At 42.0% G+C, this 10,188-nt stretch overlaps 1 long non-coding RNA gene across 2 annotated transcripts; it reads left to right on the forward strand.

Annotated features, from left to right (window-relative positions):
- Positions 1 to 272: 272 nt before the first annotated feature.
- LOC142865738 (uncharacterized) lies at positions 273 to 10,105 on the forward strand. Of its 2 annotated transcripts, none has more exons than XR_012915873.1 (4): positions 273 to 573; positions 694 to 887; positions 1,628 to 1,718; positions 9,995 to 10,105. It is a non-coding gene; the product is annotated as an uncharacterized LOC142865738 (long non-coding RNA). The 2 variants fall into 2 exon arrangements; XR_012915874.1 differs by lacking the exon at positions 9,995 to 10,105 and adding an exon at positions 2,766 to 3,626.
- The last annotated feature ends 83 nt before the right edge of the window (positions 10,106 to 10,188 follow it).

The following is a 10,188-nucleotide window of genomic DNA, read 5'->3' on the forward strand; positions in this document are numbered from 1 at the left end:
TTTAAAACAAAATATTCTCTATGAACTATGTATTTCACAGTAGTAAGTAACGTTCTTCTGTGTTTCATTTAAGAATCTAGTACAGTCACCAGGGACCTGCCCATTTCTAAATCCGACCTTTAATTTTCTGTGCTCATCTTTCTTTTCCTGTTGGCAGGATGTTGCACAGTTGATTGCTCCCTCTTTTTTCTTCTTGCCTTCAGGACATTCAACTAACCATTACAACTTTATTTTAATTTTCTTATCGCCTCCCTGATGAATTTACACTTTCCTGTCCTGGTGTCTCATGAACTCCCTGTTCTCTTGAGTGTGGCAGTGTCCAAGGCTCAGTCCTTTAATGTCTTCCCATCTCTGTCACCCACTGCCTTTCCTTATCATCTCATCTCATGGTATAAACGCCACCTGTGGGTCTCCATTTCCCCTGCAGACCTCTCCCCAGAACTCTAGAATCCTGTGTCTGGTTGTCTCTGTGACATCTCTGCTGGTCATCTAACAGGCACCTCCCTCTTCATATGTCCAAGAGGGACATTCTGAACTCCCCCCAGATGTGTTCCCTGCAGTCCCACATCTTACGTGAGAGTGATCTTATACTTCTGGGGCTTAGCTAAATGTGTCAGCATATTTTATAATGTAGGAGATAGTACATTGTTTGTAATTTTACTTAATAATGAAAAAATTGTTTTCTCAAGACAGGTGAAGAAATATATCATTTCCGTAATTCTATTGAGTCTACGAGAGAAATGTGTGCAGACCTGGCCCTCCCTGCTCTGCTCCCCCAGGACCTCTCTGGCCTCATCTCCTGCTTGTGTCGTCCTCGCTCCGCTCCAGCAACACAGGCCTCTTCCCTTTTCCTGTGGCCAAGGTGGCTCCTGCCTCAGGGTCTCCAGGTGGGCTGTCCCTCTGCCTAGAACTCTCAGGCCCCTCAGCTGCAGGCGACCAACACGCTTTGTTCCCCAGGTGTTTATTTTGATGTCACCTTCTCAGTTGGGACTTCTGTGACCCATCCCCATTCACCATTCCAGCCACACCCTCACCGCCACCTAAGTACCACATTACAGCTCTCCATGTTTCTTTTTGCTCCTTCTTCCATTTTCTGGACAGTGGTGACAAGGCCCCAGGGAGAGAGAAAGTCACAACGCAGGAGGTGCCGGGCTCAGCCAGAGATTCCCACACACATTCTCAGACTGCGCCTGAGTTTCAATAATGCTTGAAATTGATTCTATTCTGTATCCAGCATAGAGAATCAAAGCTCTGTGTCCTCCATTTCTGAGGCCTTAGCTCTGCCCAGGATCTACAGTGGGGTGAGGGGGGCTGTGCTCTGCATCCGGTTTGGTCAGGGTGGGTCTGTGCCCTGGAGGGGAGCTCAGCCCAGCCCAGCTCCCCCCTGCTGCAGCGTGCGTGTGGGCTTCACCAGGCGGGGACCAGGTTCAGATGAAAGGGGTCATAGACTCACTAGTTTGTCGTCCTGTAGGAGTTTATTGTCCCTGCATCCCCCGTGGTGCAGCGGGCGGCAGGGGACTGTCTGTCCACAGGGCAGACGTCTTGTGTGTGTCTTGTGTGTGTGGTTGTGGGCCAGGAATAGGTTGTGTACATTCTCCGCATCCAGCAGCATATTTGTATCTTTCAGGATTGACTTCTGCAGACTCATGTTAAGTGAACAGGAAGCCTGAAAGCGCAGGAAGAGGAAAGGAAAGGACTCAGGAATGGCTCTGGCTCAGGTAAGGTGATGTTCTCAGTGGGTGGCTCTGTGTCTCCCTCTTTTCTGACATGCTGGGCACTGGAGTTGCTGATCTTCTGTGACTCTGCAGCGTCCTGCCTGTTGTGTTTGCTCACACTCACCCGTGCCTTCCCTCAGTCCCTGTCACCTCCACTCAGATTCCATCTCACTGTGACCCAGTGACAGGACCCTGTGGAGAGGCTCCATTGGACACGGTCCTGGGAAGGGCTTCTCACCCAGGCAGGGGTTGGAGACGGGTGTGGCCCTGTGGCGTCAGTGCTGTCGGGCAGCAGGGCCTGTTTAGGGGCCACGGCTGGATGCACTGTCAGCTCTCTGTAGACTGGGATTAGAGAAGCTGCCCATGGAAGTCATATATTAATGTACATGGGAATCTGGTAAATTCTTTTTGAGGATACCAATAAGGAAACATTTTTCGCTTGATTTTATAATCATTTGAAGAGAAACTAGTGAGTCTGTATGTCTCTTATGAGGAATGCATTGGAATGCCATGCACACACATGGAATGCATTGGAAAGTTGAGAAACAGATGAATAGATAGAGGAGGTTTTATTCTTTCATTGATTTTAAAGATGAAATTGATAGAAATATGTAACTACAGAAGATTCTTTAAGTTGTTCTGAGGACTTTGGTCTCACTAAGACTGTGGTGTTTGCTCAGGGACACTTGCGTTGCAGGTGTTATAGGTAAAAATTTTATAATTTCACTCACACGTCCGAGCAGAACTTCTTAATTTCTTTCTTTTATATTTTTTGAGACAGCGTCTCACTCTGTTCCCTGGGCTTAAGTGCTGTAATCCATATTTGAGGTATATTCAAAAGGGTACATTACTGTTTAAGACTTTCATCCTGAACTTGAAATGTGTTTATGTTGTACATTCTTACATCCCTTTGATGGTCAGCCTAGCTCACAGCAACCTCAAACTCCTGGGCTCAGGCAATCCTCCTGCCTCAGCCTCCCGAGTAGCTTGGACTACAGGCATGTGCCACCATGTCCGGCTAATTCTTTCTTTCTTTTTTTTTTGAGACAGAGTCTCTCTTTGTTGCCCACGCTAGAATGAGTGCCATGGCGTCAGCCTAGGTCACAGCAACCTCAAACTCCTGGACTCAAGCAATCCTCCTGCCTCAGCCTCCCGAGGAGCTGGGACTACAGGCATGCGCCACCATCCCTGGCTAATATTTTCTATATATATTAGTTGGCCAATTAATTTCTTTCTATTTATAGTAGAGTCGGGGTCTCGCTCTTGCTCAGGCTGGTTTCGAACTCCTGACCTCGAGTAATCCTCCCGCCTCGGCCTCCCAGAGTGCTAGGATTACAGGCGTGAGCCACTGCGCCCGGCCTCTCTTTCTCTTTTTAGTAGAGACGAGGGTCTGGCTGTTGTTCAGACTGGTCTTGAACTCCTCAACTCAAGCAATCCTTGGGGCTCAGCCTCCCAGAGTGCTAGGATTACAGGCATGAGCCACCAGGCCCAGCCAAGGGTAGAACTTGTTTGTCATTAGAGAGAATGGAGCCATAGTCTCATTCTATCCTTATTGCATATAACGTTTATTTGGGACACCACCTGGCGTGCACATTTGTTTCATTGTAAGACCCTAGATCACAGTTCACTTAGGTGCTAAGATGCAGAGCATCCTCTGTCAAGCCTCCCAGCCTGCCTCTCATCTCAGTAGGGACCCACTGCTGTTAGTGCTGTGGCAAGAGGCAGCCCAAGCCCTGTAGAAATGTGTTTGTACATTGTTGTTGAGATTTTGAATAAATTCTTCAGTGAATATTTTGTTGTGATATTTTATCCTGCAAGTTTTGAAAATTTACATGTTGTCATGTTATCAAGCAGGAGAGTTTGCTCCTTTTCATCCTCTGTGGAGCATTCTCTGAAGACAGGTGGGTCTTTTATAATTTTCCACTGATACATATAATGCCGCACTGGCTGCCTCTGAGCATGCCGACCTCACTCCAGACATCAAAGGAATCCTCCAGCTTGGGCAACGGAAAGAGTGATTGACTCTTTTCTGTTGGTGCGTTTCCTAGTTTGCTGGATTGGGGAAAATTCTGTCTCTAGTGTCAGCTACAAGGGTACCTTCTGCCATCTACACTAAATGGGATTTCTCACTCATTTAAGCGAAAGTTACTACCATGATCTTTTTATATTTGGGTTATGTAGGAAAATGGCAACTTTTAATAATGTACATTTTCTAATTATTTGGGAGCCTGAGTAGGTTTTATTTTGTTTATGTGTATATATCAAATCAATAATAATACTTTGTTCCAATCTCTTTTCTTATATTTTAAGAGCTATTTTATTCTCTAGTTTACTTCTTTCTTAATAGGCCGGTATTGTTTTTTAGTTTATGTTCTTTTTTTTATTGTGAAACAGAAATCTTCTTTCTCATGACCCTATTTTTGTTTGTTTATCTTGCTTTGATGGGCCTTGTTTAGTCATGATTATAAAATCCTGTGTTTTATTTAGATCTAATGTTTCATTGTTTACAGTTTTGTTTACATCTCTGTATAATTTTGATTTATATTTTTTTCTAGAAATAGGGGTCTTGTTCCATCACCCAGCTGGAGTGCAATGGTGTGATCATAGCTCAGTACAACCTCCAACTCCTGGGATCAAGTGATCCTCCTGCCTCAGTCTCCCAAGTAGCTGGGAATAGAGGCATGTACCACCACACCTAACTAATTTTTTCTATATTTAGTAGGGTAAGGGTCTCACTTTTCTTGCTCAGGCTGTTCTTGAACTCCTGGTCTCAAGCGATTCTCTGGCCTCCGCCTCCTAAAGTGCTAGGATTACAGGTGTGAGCCACCGTGAGTTGAAGGAGCTGTTCCTGGGTCAGATTGGCCGAAACCCAAAGTCAGCAGAACGGAAGCACATTGCTTGTTTCCACAATTAGCAGGACGTGACATGTTGACTAGCAGTGAGAACTGTTCCTCTGGACAAACGGCCAAGGACCTGTGCTTTTACATGCATGCCAAGGCGTCTCGTTATCCTCAAATGGTATGAGACGTGGAGGATACGATGCAAACATCTTCCTCTATTGTGCTATGCAAACAAGCCAGGCGTCTTGTTATTTGCAAACGGTATCAGACGTTGAAGGGCATCTCTGGTGCTATGTCTAAAGGAACAGGTGCTGTTGGCCCGTGGGAAGTCATGTACCAACAAGTAGCTGGGAAAATAGCTGGCGTGAGAAAATAGCTGCAGGACGCTTGCCAAATGGAATAGTATAAAAATAAAACGACTGGTACTTTAAGCATTGCAGTCTTGTATCGTCTTTTGTGTCTGTGTCTTTCTGTGTTCATCCCCCATCCTGCAATCGGGCCACGAAATTTCAATGTCCTGATTAATCTTTCAGATTACATACAGCAGAACAGTTATAAGTCAAAATATGTTACAATCTGAGATATATTTATCAAAGGGACCAGGAAGTTTGGAAATGGCCAGTTTTCTTTGGGTTATATTCAATTATTTGAGGTTTACTGAAAAGAGTACATTGCTGTTTATGACTTTTATCCTCAACTTGAAATGTGTTTATGTTGTACATTCTTTTTTTTTTTTTGAGACAGAGTCTCGCTTTGCTGCCCAGGCTAGAGTGCGTGCCATGGCGTCAGCCTAGCTCACAGCAACCTCAATCTCCGGGCTCAAGCAATCCTGCTGCCTCAGCCTCCCAAGTAGCTGGGACTACAGGCATGCACCACCACGCCCGGCTGTGTTTTTCTATATATATTAGTTGGCCAATTAATTTCTTTCTATTTTTAGTAGAGACGGGGTCTCGCTCTTGCTCAGGCTGGTTTCGAACTCCTGACCTTGAGCAATCCGCCCGCCTCGGCCTCCCAGAGAGCTAGGATTACAGGTGTGAGCCACCGCGCCCGGCCATGTTGTACATTCTTACATGCCTTTGATGGGGGTCTCTGGATAAGAAATTAATAAGATGAATGGACTTACTTCATTAGATGAAGATCATTTCTATCTAAGTTTCTTGAAGAAAGACTCTGCCCTTTATAATTAAATGTCTGAATGAATGTATGGGAGAGGCTGAAAATACTATAAAACTATGATGTTATTCATCATGCTCTTTGTTTTCAGGGTGCCTTTCTCCTGACTGGAGGGCACTGTGGGATAAAAGGAAAACAACCAACTGACCCATACATACAGCAGGCCAAGACCTTAGGGCATGAAGATTTAATAGATTATTAGGGACTGATTGTGTAGTACAAATAATGCAGGGGAAATGATGGTCACCCGAGGAAATATTAGTTTTATTTTTAAAATTGAAAAGAATACTTGTCAGAGGGGAGGGTTTAATCAAAAGTACCAGTATAATATGTTCAATTTTTCATCAAGTTAGTTGTTTTATTGCTATTGAGTTGAGTTTTTTATATATTTTTGATATTAATCTCTTACCAGACATATTGTTTGGAAATATTTTTCTCTAATTCCATGGGTTAACTTTTCATCCTCTTAATTCTTTTTTTCCTTTATTTTTTGCTATGGAGAATATTTTTAGTATGATATAGTCCCATTTGTCTCTTTTTGCTTTTGTTAGCTATGCATTTGGTGTCACATCCAAGAAATGAAGCTAAGACTAAATGTCACGAAGCTTTCTCCTATGGTTTATTGTTAGAATTTTATAGTTTCACATCTTACAGTCAAGTCTTGAATGCACTTTGAATTTGTTATTGTGTTAAATGTAACATAAGGATCCAATTGTATTTTTTCCATTAGATATCCATTTTTTCCAGAATTGTTTAATGAAAACACTATCTCCATTTTATGTTCTTTTGACCCTGGTTGAAGATCAGTTGGTATCTTGTATAAGTGTGGGTTTACTTATGGACTGTTCCCTTCTGTTCGATATGTTTATATGTCTGTCTTTATGCCAGCACAATACAGTTTTAATTACTGTAGTTTTGTAACATTTTAAAATACATAAATGTGAAAACTTCACTTTTGTACTTTGTTCTACAGATTATTTTGGCTATTTAGAGCTGTATTTTGTTCCATTTGAATGTTAGGATTGCTTTTTCTGTTTCTTTTTGTAAAAAACCTATAGTAATTTCTATGGAAATTGTATTGAATCTATAAATTACATTGGATATTGTGCACATTTAATAATCTAATCCATGAATATTTGAGGTATTTCAATTTATATATATGTTCTTAATTTCTTTTATTAATATTTGTTAGTTTTCAGTGTGCAAACTTTTTACTTTTTAATTAAAAAATAAGGCAACCAGTGCAGTGGCTCATGCCTAAAATCCTACCACTCTGGAAGGCTGAGGTGGGAGCATTGCTTGAGGTTAGAAGTTCAAGACCAGCCTGGGCAAGATCAAGACCCCATCTCTACTAAAATTAGAAAAAATCATCCAGGCATGGTAGCATGTCCTGTAGCCCAAGTACTTGGGAGGCTGAGGCAGGAGGATCATTTGAGCCCAGGAGTTTGAGGTTGCTGTGAGCTAGGCTGATGCCATGGCACTCTAGCCTAGGGGAGAGAGTGAGACTCTGTCTCAATCCATAAACCAATCAACCAATAAGCAAACAGTTATCAGAGAGGAGGCTTACTTGAAAGAATCACAATAGCATATTCTGAATCAGGAGTCACGTTTTACTGCTGACATTACATTTGCTATCTGTTAGTTCAGAATGTATTATAGATCTCATGTGTTAGCTAATAAAATTTAATGTTTTTCATATGTCGTAACAGATGCTAACAGTGCACCACGAAGTTCCTAAGCCTGAAGCCTCTATAACAATGTTTTTCAAGGTGCAATTAAACAACATATAATTTTCAGAACATATAATCATACTTTGCACTTGAGTTATTCTCTCTGCAGTCTGCCTAGGATACTTACGTGGGTATAATGAATATCCTAGAGCAGTGCAGGTTCATACTCTGACACCCTAAAGCCTACATCATTGTTGTGTGGGAACAATGCTGGTTAACTTGACTTGATCAAGCTTTAGGCTTCACTGCTTCTCCCAGATCCCTGCACTTTGGACCACCCTTGGGCACTGTGATTCAGAACAACCTCTCCTCCTTAACAGTTCCCCCAGGACTAGGCTGATTTTAGGATAAAATATCCCTGAGTCATGGCAGGTGCTCATCCACTGCCCCACACCTGGTGTTACCTGGACTTGTTTCTTCCTCCATATAAAAGAAAAGCTATTTTCTCTGTCACTCTTGCACATTTGCACATCTTCTTGGAACATTCTTCCTTTTGAATGAAATCTCTCTTAACCAGAGTCTGAATTTGTTTTGTTTTGTTTTTTTGAAACAGGGTCTTGCTTTGTTGTCCAGGCTACAGTGAGTGCCGTGGTGTCAGCCTAGCTCACAGCAACCTCAAACTCCAGGGCTCAAGCAATCCTGCTGCCTCAGCCTCGCGAGTAGCTGGGAGTACAGGCATATGCCACCATGCCCGGTTAATTTTTTCTATATGTATTATTTGGCGAATTAATTTCTTTCTATTTATAGTAGAGACAGGGTCTCACTCTTGCTTGGGCTGGTTTCAAACTCCTGACCTCGAGCAATCCGCCCACCTGGGCCTCCCAGAGTACTAGGATTACAGGCGTGAGCCACCGCACCCAGCCTGAATTTGTTTTTTGACAGTGGAAATTTCATTGTTCCATCTGTGTTAGAATCTGTATATATATATATATATATATATATATATATATATATATATATATGTATATGTATATATATATGTATATGTATATATATATGTATATGTATATATATGTATATATATGTATATGTATATATATGTATATATGTGTGTTTGTCTCACATGCTATAATACATACTCAATACGTGAAAGTATGATTAAAACCATTTTTGAATTGTTAATAATTTGCATCTATCTTATTTTTTTAATTCCCCACTTCCATATGCTGGCCTAAGTCTTACAATGATATTACAAGGAGGCATATGTTAAAACCTTTCTGTGGTTAAGGAAATTTTAAAAATTTTTCTTGTATCTAAGTATGTTCAAGATGCTCCTTTGAAAGTTTTAGAAGCAACCAAACTCCCCACATAGAAAACACATCTATGACTTTCAGCTATAATCAGCTTCTCTGTTCTGAGTTTTTTTAGAAAAAAGTATTTGTTTTTGTATAGATAGAGGCCAGGCTTGTCTTAAATTGATAGCCTCAAGCAGTCCTTCCACCTGAGGCTCCCAAAGGGCTGGGATTTCAGGAATGAGCCACCAAGCCTGGCCACCTAGCTTGTTCTGAGTGTAAAGAAAAGCTCCACAATCAATTCATTTCTTTGCTTGAGATCATGAAGCCCAGGCTAAAAGTTCCTTCTTGGGAACATAGCTATTTAGCAGTATTGCAGAATACTGCAGTATTGCAGAGGAATCCAGCTTGTAAAGATGCCAAAATCTATCCCAGACACTGCATCTTATATAAATGAGCATATATATACTATATTTATCTGTATGTCATGCCAGGAAATGGTGCTTGTTTTAACTGGCTAATATTTCAAATATGCTAATTTTCCATTTACACATGATCGTATGTCAATTACCAATTCTTGAAGGACGAAACCTTCCACAATGAAAGATGTGACAGAAAACATACTTGATTGTACACATTAACTCACAGACATTGCCATAAAATTATTGACGGTAGAAGTGAAGTTATTTAAAATTTGCTAATCTAGTTTTACTTTCTTTCAGTTCCTATAAAAAACAACCTGCCTGCAAATACCCTGAGCAGTATTGCATAATTAATTGTGTCCTGGTGAAAATCAATCCAAATATGTTCTCAAGACTATCTTACAGGCTTTGTTATAGACACCTGACAGAACATTAAAAAAAAAAAAAAAAGGAAAAAACCCCAAATACCTAATATAGAGTCCCAGCTATTCCAGAGGTTGAGGCTGGAGGATGGCATTTCAAGTGTATAATGAAATATCAAGTGTAAAGAAGAACTATGTAATTTCTATCTACTCTTTACCTTAAATTTACCATTTTATTCCACAGCAACACTTGGTGACCTATCAGTGGCCCTAGTCCTCCAGGCCCCCGGGGTGGTGTTTCCATGAAAATCCTGGAACGGAGCACTGGGGTGACTCTCCCCCTCCGGAGTGAATGGGAGCAGAAATAGAGTGTTTGTATTCTGTGCAGTTGGGCGTCAGCATGCAATGCCTGGCACATTCCGCCCAGGCAGGGTTTTGTGTTTCACATTCTAGTCTGCACCCGCTGCACAGACAATCCAGGGCTTTTGAATTATATTGTTAAAATTAATTTTAATAACAGGACCTTTCTTGGATCCAATCACTGCCTCACGCCGACCCCGCCAGAGCGCTCCAGTTCACAGAGAGCCTGCAGTTGCTCCAACCTCCCTGCCAGGTCTCGCCTCCACAACCGGAAAAATGGGAGATCCGCGGCACAAGGTGGGGAGAGAAGCGCAGGCCCCGCCCTCGCCACGCCCTGCCACGCCCCTCACCCCG

Source organism: Microcebus murinus, chromosome 32 (genome assembly GCF_040939455.1).
Source record: "Microcebus murinus isolate Inina chromosome 32, M.murinus_Inina_mat1.0, whole genome shotgun sequence".
Taxonomy (NCBI): Eukaryota; Metazoa; Chordata; class Mammalia; order Primates; family Cheirogaleidae; genus Microcebus; species Microcebus murinus.